This window comes from Excalfactoria chinensis, chromosome 13 (assembly GCF_039878825.1).
Source record: "Excalfactoria chinensis isolate bCotChi1 chromosome 13, bCotChi1.hap2, whole genome shotgun sequence".
Taxonomy (NCBI): Eukaryota; Metazoa; Chordata; class Aves; order Galliformes; family Phasianidae; genus Excalfactoria; species Excalfactoria chinensis.
Window position 1 is genome coordinate 10,278,359 of NC_092837.1, and position 15,766 is coordinate 10,294,124.

General features: G+C 45.2%; 1 long non-coding RNA gene across 2 annotated transcripts; it reads left to right on the forward strand.

Moving 5' to 3' along the window:
• Positions 1-8,756: 8,756 nt before the first annotated feature.
• On the forward strand, positions 8,757-15,766 carry LOC140258264 (uncharacterized). 2 transcript variants are annotated; one of them, XR_011905221.1, is made up of 4 exons: positions 8,757-9,037; positions 9,203-9,333; positions 12,823-12,932; positions 14,514-15,766. It is a non-coding gene; the product is annotated as an uncharacterized lncRNA (long non-coding RNA). The 2 variants fall into 2 exon arrangements; XR_011905220.1 differs by lacking the exon at positions 12,823-12,932.

Here is a 15,766-nt window from a genome sequence, read left to right on the forward strand (position 1 = left end):
ATCCCTGGAGCTCAGCTCTCATACAGTCCTGCCCCGTTCTTATTCTTGTCTCCAACAACTTATAAATTCCTGAAAATAAGGAATTTTAATGGGAGTGCTGATTCAGCCTGAACTTTGCTGTACCAGCACGGAGTGCATTGAAAGGATGAAATAAAAGGACTTTAAAAACTCCAGCTCTGTGTGTCTGATGATTTTCTCTAGGGAATAACCTGGCAAGTTATCTGACAATACCCATCCAGAGAAGCTTTCGGTTTGCCTGTGTGCCGTGCATGCCAATGAAGTCAGGGATAAACAATCCATGCAGCAAAGAGGTGTGTTATTTATGCATCGTCACATCCATCTATATAGAAAATTGGCCCTAAATTAAAAAAGCAGTTATCAATATTGCCTACGTGCTGGCTCCTGGGGAGAAGCTTGAGGGAAGAAGTCAAAATATCAGTAATAAGGACTCTTTTCCTCCTATCGATGTAAACAAACAACCTGTGCCACTGGAGCAATGTTTATGTTAGCAAATACCCCGAGGTACTTCACAGAAATCAATCTGCAGAGAAAAAATTGCATTAGATAATAAAAATTCAGCAACTCCAAAACTCGAGCCCAAGCCTCACTGCATGTCAGTGTCAGAGGTGAAGGATGAGGACAGAAATGCGGAGGTCAACGCTTTTAATTTTTCAGAGCATAGCTTACAGAATGCTGCTCTCCAAGCCCTGAATTCATGCCAGTTACAACTCGGTTCGATCAAATTCAAGGACAGGAGAAACTGCAGGAGAGAAAGTGAGCAGAATTGGCTACAAGCTGCAGGAATACGTGTTCAGAGGAAACTTCTGCAGTGGAGTGAACTGGGAGGGAACCACTCACAGAAAATCCAAATGATTTGCAGGTAATTTTCCACCTCTTCCTGCGGTGCTTTGCTCCCATGATGGTGCAGCAGGGCTGGAACACAGCAGCCCATGAGGAAACCTCACACCAGTTCTGTGACCCCGAGGAGCTCTGTACCCTGTGGTGACAGGGACAGAGGGGACAGAATTATGGTTTCAGTGTAAAACCAGGAAGAGTAAAACCTTGCTTCAGGCAGTGAATAAAGTAAAGGTATTGCCTGTGATGATGGTGATTCATGTGGCTATTCTGCACCTGGAGTGCCCAGTACTGCTGCAGCAGTGGGACTGCCTTTATCCACAACATCTCTTTCTCTGCTCACCCCACTCTGCTCCCGGAGGCTGCAGGTATGCCATCTTCTTCAGGGCAGGACTGGGCTGTAGTGCCCAGTGCCATGCAAACTTCCATGTAAAACCTCATCTGCTCTCTAGCTTTCTTCTCTGTCTCAAAAATCACAACAAAGTTAAAGCTTCATTGTGCAGAAAGGTTGGGACATTCACTGAGAAGCTTGAGGGAAGAAGTGAAAGTTGTAAGCAACCCCGAAATCCCTCTGATTTGCAGTTGCTATGGGGTGCCCATGTTTTGTGCTGCTTGCAGAACCAGAAAGATCTGTCAAAATCCAGAACTTTCTGTCCTCGGAGCCCAAACACCTCTGGAACACCACAGACAGATATTGGTCTTCTCCCTAGCAACACCTGTAGCCTACACAGTCTATAAGCCATAGGTTACATGTTCCCTGGGGTCTGATGTAAAGAAGCCTTATGGCACTGCATAACCAGGAAAGAGCTGGAAGTGAGCAGAGTGGTGTGAAACAGAAATGAAGAGACAAAGTCTCTCCTGAGTGAGAGGTGGCTGTGCTGCTGGAGATGCAGCTTAGGTGAACCATCAAGCTTTTGCTTGCTCATCCACCTCTTCCAATTCTTTTAAGCTCAGGAGGGTTTTTTTTTTGCTCACACATGTCCCTGTGAGGCTTTTCATTTACAACAAAAGGAAGGATGGTGCTGCTTCTAAGCAGTGTCAGACACTCCACGAGAGCTCGTGCCCTCTTACCAGGCATCTCTTCTTATCAAACAATGTCAGAAACCTGATAGTTGGCAGAGAGAGGAGAAGGAAAGGGTTGAGGTTAAGGAGAAATGATGGAAACTTTCTTTTCAAATATCAAACTTGTTTTCTGTACCAATTATGAATGAAGATTGCAGTTGGCTTTTGTTCTATTGATTGGAGAAGGATGATGGGTGAAACATAGTGGAAAGGACGTGAGATTTTTACAGAGCTGCTCACATATGATTGATTCATATCACTGAGATTTAGAAGGCTAAAGAAAATCCATACAAAGGATTGCAAGGGTTTTCCAGCTCTCAGAGACTATCAAGGCCATAAATGCATTATTTCTATTTGAAAGGGGAAAAAAACAAACATTGTAAGAGCCCCTGGACTCCGATGCTTCTAGCTGAGCCACTCTTCCTGTAGATTTTACATTTCCCCTTTTAATATCTGTCCCTTATTTGATTAGGCAACATATCTAGGAAGAGACAAGTTTTGTCTGGGCGATCACTTCCCAGCACACTGGTATGCTCTTGTACTCACATACACCATGAATATACCAAGCAAAACCCACACAACAGCACTGCAACTGAGTACGGGTAAAAGCGAGTTTTAGCCCTCATAGTCTGTGAATCAAATATGGAAGCACTGTGCAACGTCTGCCTTGTCTTTTGATAAGCTTTTGCAGACTGCCAAGTTTGCAGACCAATTTGATGTCCCCGTAAATGCACTATTTAGCCAGACTGCCTCCCCTCCCTCCCACCCCACCCCCCTTCACCCTTCCCCTTCCTCTACTTCTCCTTCTCCTTCCTCTTCTAGTCCCTTCCCTTCCCCTGATTCAAAGCTAGTTACAGAATCCTTTAGCAGTACAAAATCTATTTGCCCCTAAAAATGCAGTAATTAAGCCCAGTTTACAGCATGGTGCAGTTTTGGGGAGGGGCAAGATGAGCTGCATAGGTCTTGTTCCAGCTGCCAGGCTGTCACCTGAAAACTCCATTCTGGGTGATCTGGGATGGCATTTGTGTACACAGGAATCTTTTCTAGTGGTGACCCCTGAGTTCACAATGGCAAAGAGATGCACGGTGAGGGCTGCCCACAGGAGGCTGCTACTTACACCTGTGATGCCAGTATCTCAGATGGTTCAATGCCTCCATGTCTGAAGACCCCAAAGCATTTCACAAAAGAGATACTGACTGTAGAAAGCACTCAACTCAGCACACACTTGAAAAGGAATCGCAGCAATCCCCAAAATCTTCCTGAGTATCAGAGGAGGGGAAGCACCTGCACAGAGCTCCAACATTCGTCTGCCATAGCTACCAGCTCTGACTATTTAAAGCAATCATAGATTTACATCAGGAGACTTTAAATATAGAAGTCATTTTGTGTAAACTCCTTCCTTCATTGCAGCTCTGAAAAGGGGAAGGAGGGAAAAGCCTTTCTTTTTTTAGACTTGGCAGGAAACAAGCAGTTAAATAAGCGAATACTATAAAATGAAAATCTTAAAGTGATTACAAATATGAAAGGAGTGAATACCAAATTGAAACAGCCGTTTAATCAAGATAAAGCACTGAAATCCAGCAATTGGCCTCCTTCCACGATCCTGTAGGACTGTGCAAAGGAGGCAGCTTACCATACTACAACCAATCTCAGATGCTCTCTGCTGACTGCGATACCCCGATGTCTTCCACTCTTCACAGCTTTTCACATGCAAAATGACTTCCTTTATGGATCACCCTTGATGTAAAGTGGCTTTAATTATTCAAGAACTGAAATAAAGATGAAAAAGTAATTGCATTTTAATTGCTGTAATAATGGCAGGAAGCTGCACTGTGACTTAAATACTGAGAGATGAAGAGTATGACTATGTTTGCTAAGATGCTATTCCTTCAAACACAGCTTGTGTGCATTTTGTCCCAGTCTCACCTCGTTCCTCCACCCCACAACCAGTCCCACTAGAGAATGCCACATTTATCCTTAAACTCCTGAGATGGTTTGTTCTATTAGACAGTGATACCCGTCTAACACAAATGGGAGCTTTTTACCACAAGGAGTTTTAAGCCTGAAGGATTTTCTTGTTATTTACTGATACCAAAGTGCAGCTTATCACCACAAGATGCCTGCCTACCCCAAGCACCTATATACTGTGCAGAGCAGCCCACTGGCTCCTGGCATGGTGGGGCTGCAGCGAGGATGTTCCATGGCAGGGGCTGACGCCTGCAGCCAGACAGACAGCAAAGCACTGGCCAGGAAGAAACATGCTTGGTTTTCCTTGGCATATGCAATTAAACAGAGAGCCCCCAGGATTTGGAAATGGGAGGGGAGGGAAATAAAAAGGAACTGCTTTCTCTTTGCTGCACATTCTGTATCCACGCCAGTGGGAACAAACTCTCCAGCAGCAGCAGGAAGTGGCATCACCCTGCAGCCCCGGGCTGGGAAGCATCAGGACCTGAACAAGACTGACACCACTGCCACTTTGGGAATTAGTGTGAACCTGGTGATCAATACCCATGCGTCCCCCCCTGAACATCTCAGTTATCACACAGACGACTTTTCCTTCTGCACGAGGAAGTTTTCTGCTTTTGTTGCCGTCTCTGTCACAGCAGGAGCTTTAATCCCTCACAACGGCTTCTGCCTCAAACCAGAGAGCTCGCTCTCTCGCACACGATCCCTCCTGTGACTGCACCATTCGGCAACACAAAGCCAGACAGAACAAGCTCAGAAAAGGAAAAAGATGCAGCTGGAATATAGAGTGAGGCTATTGACTTGTTGTGCCAGACGCTGGCTGCAGTTAATTCCAGATGTGAGCTGAACAATAACTAAAATCTTATACTTTTATCACCTTTTAACGTACCTGGAGAGATGTCCAAACAATTGCTTTCAGTGAGTGATTTCAGGCAGTCATTAGCCTCACGCAGGGAGGACACAGATAAATACGCACAAGAGTCTATTATAAGCAGATGAAATTCATCAAAAGAATTTCTAAGAATCAATCTGTTACATAGTGGGGAAGCAAACTCCCTTTTGTCTCTCACCCTCCTCTGCCTCTCCCACTATTCCTTTTTCTCTTTCAACGCTTGTGGTGCTCAGTAGGAGCTCGGTGCTGACAGTGGCTATGCAGTATTTCTATCAGCAGCCCAAAGAGAAGCCTCGGGGTTATGAAGATGTTACTATTTGGGGGTAGTTTATTTTTGCTGGAAGAATCATTCATCCAAATTGCAAATCATAATGGAAGCAATTTCCCCTATTTATTAATTAATTGCTCATTTAAATCAAAGTGAAAATATGCCAGGTACTGGCTATGCCTCAATAGGCTCCTTCTGTGGGAGTACTGGACTGCTGGAGATGCACTAAGCACTTCCCACCAGGAAGAAGAGGAGCACTGTAAGTTGCATCGTGTCCCTCCCAGAGCCCCCATTTGTCCAGGAGACTTTTAGACTGACCAGGGCCGCTAAGCCCTCTGTGCAAGGCCAAAATGCAACACCACACAGGGGCTGCTGTGGGATGAGGGATCTTATTGAAAAATATATATATATATTGTTAAGCTAAAAGCTATAATGAAGTAAATATTATAGACATTCTTCAGTCCCAAATGGGAATGCCACCATAGTTAAGTCTGAATTACAGCTTGCATTTGGAAGTAGGAAGAAATTACTCTACTGCACGTTTCAGTGAATGAAATTCATCTCATGAATTAGCATATGTTGCTGTGAGACAGTTCCCAGTTCCAGAGGAAGCTGAACCTCGTCTGCATGGCTTTAAAAGAATCTTTTTTCTTTTCTTTTTTCAAAGGAAATACTCTCAGAGTTTCCTCGCTTTCTCCCCCGGATGCCATCAAGTAGTGCTGCCCAGGGGCAGCCCAGATCTCAGCTGGAATGTGGAGCAGCCTTATAACACCTTTTTTCCTGAGCAGTCCTCACAAGATCGCTGTGGGACATTCACTGAGGTTTCAACTTCACTGTTAATGAGACACATCCGAGCTCTGTCTCTTTAGCACCTACACAAGAAGCAGCTTTCCACTGTCTGAAAGATGCTTCAAGCACAGGCAAGGTTGTCTCCCTTTACACAGAGAACATTAGAACCTATTTGTGGCTGGATGCTCTATAAGTAAATGTTCCCATGTGTTGCAAGAGCCCCCAGAGAATGTTTCATAACTCCCTTAAATGACAAATCACCTGTAGAAACCATGACATTGTCAGAGTGACTTGAAAGAAGGGTGCAGGCACAGTGCTGCAAGGCACAGCAGGCCTTGGTCTCACACAAACCAGCTCTCTCCCAAAGCGCCCGCACTCTTTCTGTTCCTCTTTCAAATACAAATAAAATACTTGATTGTTACCATTAAAAATTCAGCACCTATGCTGTTTAAGCCATCAAACCTATTGCAAACAAAGTGCTAACATATTTTAAAGTAATGAACCAAGCACAGTATCTAATAACGAGGCCACTGCATTGTTCTTGGCAAGTGCTGTAGAGGGATGAAATTATATCTGTGACAAGGGACGTCCCTTAATTTGAATATCAGCTCTACTAAACAGAAGACAGCAAATGCTCTACCCACCACCTGGTAGCATGAAAAGGAAATACTTGGTATGGTCAGTACACGAAAAGGGGGCAGAGTAATTCCCTGCCTCTCCAGGAAGCTGCAGAAGTCGCACACGGTTATGGGGAAATTTAACTGAATCCATGGAGATTTACTCTGTGAGAATTTTCCTTTCTTCATGGTATTGGTTTGGAGCTTCTTTCCAGTTTCTCATGATGAAAAGATTATTCAGAGGGGAAAACAGCATCATACAGATGCTGGAGGAGTAAGAGAATGTGTCAATTTGTTTTACAGGTGAACAGACAGGAAAACAAGGAGGAGTAGCTCACATGGGGTGATGCCACCTCAGGAGCTAACATGGCTCCCAATACCCAACACCCATGGTCAGGTTGGACGGGGCTCTGAGCACTGATGGAGCTGTAGATTTGTTCATTGAAGGGAATCTGGACCACATGGTCTTTAAGGGTCCCTTCCAACTCAACAATTCTATGATTCTAAAGGGAACACTTCCACAGAAAGCACCATCAAACAGTTAACAGCCTCATGATGCAGCAGGTCCCGCAGTCCCTAGCCACCCCGGAGCAATGCAGGGACCAGCAAAGCTCTGTGAGTAGCAGCAGAGTGAGCATGCAAAGAGCTGGGAGGTTAATTAGCTCGTGATTTTAATTAATTTGCCGTTTCTAATAGATGCTACAGATGAAGTCCTGAAGTGTTGCCTATTGGCAGAGTAAATTTATTATATACTGAATGAGCAGCATATGCATGTCCTGTGCACACACATGAGCAGAGCTCCTGGGAGCTGACTCCCTGGTGGGAGGTATCTTGGTCTCCTTATATATCCCATTCCCCCCTGTTCAGACAAGTGGGCTCCTGCCCCTGCCCTCATCTCTTGTCCTCCCAAAGGACAGGCACTGCTCTGGTTTAAAGCATGAGAATGTACAGAGATGCCCATACGGGTTTGAAATCAGCCCCTTGGGCAATGTCTGCAGCACTGGACTTATGGTTTGCAGTTGCCAGAGGCAAGGAAGTGGGCACTGACATGCCTTGCACCCTTGTGAGAGTTGTATCACAGACAGCAGTGTTTAGCTCCAGAAATTAGCGACCTTCTACCCTGAAATGTTTCCTAGAGGGTCACGTACTTCATTGCTTACAAGCAACTATATTTTAGTTTCCTTCTTGCCGTCTGAGGAGGAGGAGGGGAGAACAATCAGGTGAGACAATCAGACCTGAGTGCTTCCAGCCATAATTAACAGCAAATTTTGGTGGCACACACAGGGAGCTCTGTGGCACCCATGTGGATGAGCTTGTTTAGAATGGAAAGCTGGCCTTGGGGTCTATTGTCGGCTGAGAATATTGATGTGATTAACAATGATTTGATTTGGATATCAATACAAGGGAGATTGTTTGCTTGCTTTGTCCAATTTAGTCCATGAAATATTGGCTTCAGTACAGAGAGAAATTCAGCTGAAGCAGGAAGGGGATTTTGAGGAGGGGTGGAGTGGGGAGTGTTTGTTATTTTGTCAGACATCCGTCTGGATTCTAGATGGTGAAAACTTGAGCATTCAATCAAACGTTTTATATGTGCCTATAATAATCCAAACAAAGGAACAGCTGACAGCTCGTGATCATTTAAAGATAGAGCGATTTCTATTTAGCAATCTTGTGACTGCATTTTCTGTATCTACGTGCAAGGCTTCCTAATCATTGTGTGGGTTTTGTTGCAATTTGGCTGCAAATGAAACACAGTGAATTTACAGGAAACCCAACAAAACCAGTCAGTATTTAAGAGGAATATTAAGAAGCCATTCTCCTGGGTTGCACAGCAAAGACCCCGCATATGCCATTAGTGGGTATAAATTGTTGAGCTTCTGTCTTAATCCAATCTATATTTGGAGAAATCTTGTGATAATTCATCACAGACAACGTGTATTAGAAACGAGAAATGCATTTTGTTAAACTTTACTCCCAGTAAATTGCTTCTTTTGCCTCAGCTCCAGGGAGCTTCCATCAGTGGCTTCTGGGAGCAGTGCAAGGATCCCCGGGTGAAGGTTTTGTGGAGTGGGCTGGGAAGCAAAGTGGGAACTGATAAATGGTCTCTCCCAATATGAATAACATGAAATCCTGGATTCCATCTTACGGTTCTGACACACTAACATTGCCGAGCAGCCACTTTTCCCAGACGAACCACTGTAAAAATCAACACGAGAAGAAACAGCAAACAGCACATCAGAGCTGAAAGCTCATCGTTTTAGCATTGCCTTTGGGAAATTTACCCTTCTAAAAGCAGCAGCTTTGTCACTTATGATGCAATTACATCATCACTCACTGTGGGAAATAGAGGTTTTGCCCTCCACTCTTCCATACTCATATTGCCATGTGCTAAGTCATGGCTTGAAGCAGTGATGGAACACCTGGTGGGAAGGCAGGGCCAACCCAGGGGAGCTCAGGTGAATGCAATTCTCCTGAGTGACCAGGAGGGATGAAGCCAGGATCCACCCCTTCCCAGCCCTCATTTAAGGGTTGGCAGTGGAGGTGAGGGTATCTTGCTGAAGATTCCTGCATACCTGAGGCCTTCTGAAGGTAAGCTTTTTTTTTTTTTTCCTGTTCATCTATGTATGCTGTTTTGGGGCTTGTCCTTGTTTGCTGCAGCCAGTGATCCTGCTACCCTGCTACTATTGCTGTACTTTCTATCATGTTGTAGCATTATGCCATAGAATGCTTGGCCTCTCTATTTTGTTTTGTTAGAGCTTCAAGAATCTCACCAGCTTGAATCAAGATTAGGTGTTCAACATTCAGTCAATTCCAAATGGAGAAACTTCATGAAGCATAACAGCAGGCAACCCTGCCTCTTGCTATGGGCTGTGAGATCATAGGAGGTGAGTTTACCAGGCAGCATTGCTTTGGAAGGTGGCTGGCTGCTGACTCGCACCTTCCATCACACTTTTCTTTAAGCCCAAATGGGGGTGTTGGAGATTGAGTTCTTTTAACTCTGATGGGGCAGGGTGCTGAGAACTGGCTTACTCAATAGCACAGAAGGGAGGAGCACTGCACCTGCCTGTGTGGCTTATTGGAGCCACCTTATCTTGGATACTTGCTGTTCGTTTCCCTGGGTAGAGCTCATCCTTTTGTTTATGCCATCCACAGACCCAACTTCTCTGTAGCAGTTGTTCTTACAGGTTCCCTTACAGGCATCCCTTGCACTACTATCCAAAACTCAAAACAGCTCCAGAGTGAAGCATGTGCCAGGACATCAGCTCATAGAAGATGCTCTGCCTCTTAGAACAGATGAACACATTTTGCATACAAAAGCACTGAATGGAAACATTGTGTTAGTCTATATTTGGACACTGGGCAATAGTAATATAGTCCAAAGGAAATAGAACAGTTGCGTAGTGGAAAATGCCATCAGTACTGAGGCTGAGCCCAGACTGCAGCAGTTAGCAAGTTAAAGTGATTGCAGTAGTATGGGCAGTGATTTCCTTAGACCTTACAGCTTTTCTGCTAACCTTTTCTCTGCATTGAATTCTTCACACTAGTCAGTTAGAGCAGTAATTCAATTCACTGCAGTCTCCTCCCTGATTCATTGCAGAAACAATTCTTAAGTAAAGGTTTAGCATTTAAAACAAATGGTTCTGCCTTTTGAGATGGGATGCAAACCCCAGCTGGTCACAACTGCTCAGACTCCAGTTCTCACAGGTGAGATCCATCTGATGCATTTGAGCAATTGGATGCTGTCCTTCAGCTTCTTTGCACAGCTACTTGGTGAGGCTCTTAGATCTGCTTGTTTGCATAGGAAATAAAAGCTGAGATACAGCTTATCAGACCCCCGAATAATCCCACAGTTGAAATTATTAACTAAGTGTAGTAGTCCTGCAGTGCAGGCAGTGAAAGAGACCACTCTGGGCACAGAGAATGAGCGTTTTGAGGTGCTTTGTGCACTGAGAGAAGGTGGCGCTGCCCACAGGAGGGCAGTGCTGGGAGAGTGGTTTCTCTATTTCAGTAAATGCTTTCCCAGCAGGGTGCGTGGAGAGCTGCCTCCTTCCCTTGTATTTCACCAGGAAGGCTGGCCAGTGGCAGACATGCAGTACAAGCTCCCACTGCACTTATCCCTCCACAGTGCCGAAGCCCTTCAGCCTCTGTGTCACTCTGAGCTAGCTAAAGACTTTTCCTTTGCCAGAATCAATACAGCCCCCCTGGCCCTGCACCCATGAGGATGCTCTGTGCAGTCCCAGCACTGACCCAGCAGGCACCCAGGCTTTAGACAGGCCCAGCTGCAATTAATTCCAGAGCTGATACCATTGCTGCTGGTAGAGCAATAGCTGAGCCATATTCTCGCTCGCCCACAACACAGGGTTTTGGCTCAACTATTAAGGTGTTTGCCCTGATCTTACTGGCATCAGCACTGCTGACAGAAAGCAAGCAATGCATTTCAATAAATCCAGAGAGCTGTGTTCAGCTTCCCAAGCAGCTCTGCAGTCAGCTTAGTGCAAGGGGGCTGCATGCTGCTGCAAAGCAGCTTCTTGGGGATGGGGGAAGGAGATGCAGTTAATATTTCGGAGGTTCAGTTGAGCAGCCTCTGTGCAATCAGAGAGGGATAGACAGTCCCTGAAGCAAAGGCAGAGCTCTTTGGATTAAAGAAGCCTGGGAGTACTGAATGTTGTCTTCTGCAGAGCCCAGGGAAGGAACGGGGCAATTCCCAGTGCCAGTCAGTGGAAGTAGTTGTTCTGAAATCTTTTTCCAATGCCACCTGTAAATTCTCTGCAAAAACAAAGATTTTTTTTTATTTATTTTTAGAGTGCCTTCCTCCTTTACAAATTCTATCTGTACAATTGACTGACAAACATTCATTTTCCTGATTTTATTTTTTTTTTCACCTAAAAATGCTTGTCAGACACTTTGCATCGTATTTCCCACACGCCTACACCTCGCTTTCCCCCCTTCCCCTCTTCTTCCCCCCATGAAAGCAGCCCCTCACGGACACCAGCCCCCCAGTCCTCTCGGCACAGTCTTGGTGTTGCATTCCTGCCCTCTAGCGTACGGCGAGCTCAGCTCTTCCTGCTGCTCAGAGGAGAGAGGAAAATGCATCAATATGTGCACTGGGTTTAAGGCTTTCGTACTACCTGTTCCCAGCCCTCAGGATGGGCATCTCCCGGTGCTTCCGAAGCAGCAGAGCCCCGTGGCAGGAGGCAGGTTATCAACAGCTCCTATAAGTGCTTGTTCTGCTCAACTTATGTGCATTTTCTGTTTCTCATCCAGTTTTGAGGAATTCATATCAGAGAACTGGGCTTTATCACAAGTTTCCTCAGATCTTGCAAGGGGGGCCTCTATGAAGTTGGGTTTGTTTAACCAGAAGTTAAGATAATTTCCCCCCTCCTTTCCCCCCCCCCAGGATGTGAGCTGTAAGGCTAAGGGGAAAGAACCAAATCCTGAAAGAAAACAAGACAAGTAATATATAGATAGGTAGAGGATGCTCTGCTTCTATATCTATGTTGTGCCAGGAAGGAGCAATGAGATTTCTCAGGCTAGCTAAGAACATTAGTGAGGAATTTCAAAGTTATCCCACCAGTATTTGACTTATACAAGTTGCAGACCATATTGATGTGAATTTCCCAGCATCTGTCCCTGTTGTTGTTGTGCTCACATTCTTCAGCTGTTCAAAGAAGCCACTTGGACTTAAAGACCAAGCAAGAAAGCAGCAGAGCATAGAAAGTTATGCTGTGGCTCCTGAGTTATTTTCCTGAGTGCCTCTGTGTCAATCAAAATGTTTTCTCTTAAGCTTGAAATATTTGGCTGATGGTATGACTGCATCACTACAGTGTCCTGAAGTAGAGGGTGTGCTAATGCTATTTTAATCCCCAGTTTGGCATTAATCCTGCAGTACCCCCAGCATATGGCTGGAAGTGCAGTGAGGCCCTGTATGTCTGTGTGCTGCATATGGCAATTTCCAGAAAAGGCAAAGGAGCTTTAATCCTTTGGGCTGATGGAGTTCTTCCCAGCACAGGACCTGGTGGAAGAAAGGACAGATGTGAGTCTATGACATCCTTGCTGCTCTGTGCTCTGTCCCCTTCCCTGCTGTGCTGGCCTGTAACAGACTGTGCTGGTGCTTGGCAAGGCTCTGATCTTCCCTGTGAGTTCACCTCTATGCCAAGGGCATGCGGAGCTTTGCACATCCCATCAGCTGTAGCTGTACTGAGAGAGGGAAGTGTTACAGCACAGAGCTGCTCACACCTAGGTCCAGCCCTGAACCCAAGCCCTGTGCCTCCTTTTTGCTTTTTAGTGCCTCACAGCACATTGCATGGTCTGAACTAGGCGATTCCTTTAGATCTCACCCAGACTTATTTCCTTTGATTTGTCTTGTTTTATAGAGCCATAAGCTTCTCCTCCTGGTACAGACGTACTTTCAGCCCCTTTGGCAGCTTTCTAGCCTCTGTTAGAGCTTCACAACCCTAAGCAAAGTATGGTTGCTTTAATACAGGTAATGGACTGCAAAGTTTTATTATTTAAATTAATCTCTTTCATAGTCAGGCACTTCTAGTGCCATGCTTGTCTAATAGCCATAGATTCTTCTGCATCTTGGTCCTGTCTTGTCTGATGATAGCAACAGATGTGCTACATGGATCAGACACAGACTGCACCTTGTGTGGGGAGGAGTGGGAAGACAGTGGCCATCACCTGAAATGCAGAGTAGGAGGGCTGCAGGGTGCTGACTATTTCCCATCCCTTGCATTTTTTTCTTAGATATACTGTCAGATGCGATCAGTTCAACTTTCCCTCTATAGATTAGTATAAAGAAGCACAAAAATCCTCTCTAAGTACCTTGATAACACCTCCTCAGCTGCTTCATCATTACCTATTGTGAGGCATTGCCAAAAATAAGAAGCATTTTGCTGTGTAGGTCAGGTGGTACAGATAAAAGGTGCTGATGCTCCATTGCACAGACTTGTGCTTGCCCAGGAGTGTGCCTGTCTGCACCTCAGGTGTCTTCCAGCAGCTCCACACCTGCCCAGGTGAAAAAGAGTGGCAGGGCAGGCATGTACCCACAGCTGTCACTTGGAGCAAAGTTCCCTGCCATCATGGTGAGATCTGCTGAGGAAAAAAGCCCTCTCTGTAGAAGCTGTAATTACGCAAATCCCTTAGATGAGTTTGTGTCAAAACCATTGGTTAAGAAACAGTATTAATGAGACCTAATCCACACTTCGGAGGCACCAGAACATAACACCACGGCTCAGGGGGTTTAAGGCGGTGGAGTGCACGGCTCAGCAAGGCTTCCTTAATTTTATCCCTGTGATTTTGAAGGCTCGTGTTTGCAGAGAAAAAGAAGAGGGAAGAAAACAAAGAACAAAAATCTCAGCAGCCTTATGAATTTAACCCTATCAGGTGCAGCTGGTACACTGAGCTGGCTGGGAGGATACAAATTACTGTTGCTGAACCCAGCCAAACACAAGAGCCCCCTGGAAGTTTGAGCCTTTGTGAAGAGTTGTTGAACTATCGCTGAGGTGCTAAACAGGCTAACTGTAAGCACATCTATTCGCTTCTCTCAGAGCGGGCAGACACCTAAAAACTGCACTGGCAAAGGGCTAAATAAATTACCTGGGTTATTTACTGCGGAGAGGCAAAGACTGGCAATGCTCCAGCCTGGCCAGCCCCATCCAAACATGACTGTGCCCTTCCACCTGTCATTACAGACAGCCATCTGCTAGCAAGGGCAGAAGGCTGGGGAGGAGTAGGGAAGTACCCCTGGTTGTGGGCTCTCAGGGGTTAAGGCAACCAGAGGAATCTTAAACAAAAGCAAAGAAGACCAATTAAAAAAAAAGAATAGAGCTAAGCAGCAGCTCTTGCAACAACAAAAAAAAGAAAAGCAGTTCCAAAATTAATGAGATTTTGATAACCTCCTTTAAAAATTGAATATTTCCATTTTAAAATGTACAAAGAGTAAAATCTTCATAAATATCCTATTAAGAAACTTCTGCCGCTGTTTTAGAGTTTCAATTGAAACACGGTGCATGGAGGTTGCCATGGAGACGAGCACATTTTTAAATAACTGTTTTTTCATCAGAGCAGCTGCAGCATCGTGCGGAAAGGAGGGTGAAGTGGGGAAGCTGGAAGGAGTCTGACCAACTTCAAGCTCCTAATCAAGCAACTCCGAGATCTTTACAAACACAAACTGGGAACTTTTAATACGCTTTCTGCTTTTGCTTTTTTTTAAAGGAAAATATTGCCCTTCGTTAGTTGGCAGCAGCCCAGCAAATGCTGTCAGCGCTGCATGAAATCTCAGTCAAGAGAAGAGCTTTGTTTTCATTCTGGAAAAGATAAAATTTTCCACTGTTGAAGCCCTGCCTTGCTGAAGCTGAGAGCTGTGGCCTCAGGTCTGCTCTGAGGGTTCTCTGCGTGACCCGGCTGATTGGCAGCAATGTGCCCCAAAGCGCCTCGTGAGCCACGGATATCCATATCCACAGCCCTCCCACGCTGAGAACACAGAAAGGCGGAGATGTGAAAAACAAGGGAAGCTGTCAAATGTTAACAGGATGATTTGGAAGTGAAAGTGGTTTAGGTGGTCCTTCTTGCTGTGGGGTTCATCATTCGGCTCTCTTGCAGAGCATCTCGCTGGCAGGAAGAGGCAGAGAAACATTCTGAGCAGCGATGCAACCAAAAAATGGACATCTCTGCACTGTATCTGTATTTGTTCAGAGGCGGATGAGCTATGAGGGGCACTGATGGCCTCCTTTACCCTAACACTTTTCAACAAGTGATATTAACTATGGCAAAATTCCTAGAAAGCTTCAGATAGATTCATTTTATGTCCTCAGCCAAGTATGTCCCCATGTCTCAGTCTATAAAATGAGAATAAACACAGAATAAAACTTCTCACAGGAGTATGAGGAGACTCGAGCCCAATAATAATTGAATTGCTGTCTGTAGAAAGTAGAAATGCATGGCTGTTTGTTTTTTTCTAAACAACAGATTAATGGCCACTATTTAATACGTTCTTGTGAACCTGCATGGATCATCACAGCGGCAACTGTTCTTACTCTGGCTGCTTCATTTGTCTGTGCAATGCTCCTAGGAAGTATGGGCTGCACTGCACAGCAGGGGGCTGTGCCTGCATGTGTGTGGGGCAGAGCTGGAGGTTCACAGGTCGGAGCAGATACGTACCTGTAGAGACAAACCTATAGCACAGCTTATTTCAAATCTGATTCAGAAGTTTCCTTCTTGTCTTGAAATGAAACAGGTGCCTTTCCCAATGATTACCTGTGCTTGCTCCAGTATGTGTAGGAGGCAGCTGACAACAAAATGTTGGGAAATAGAATA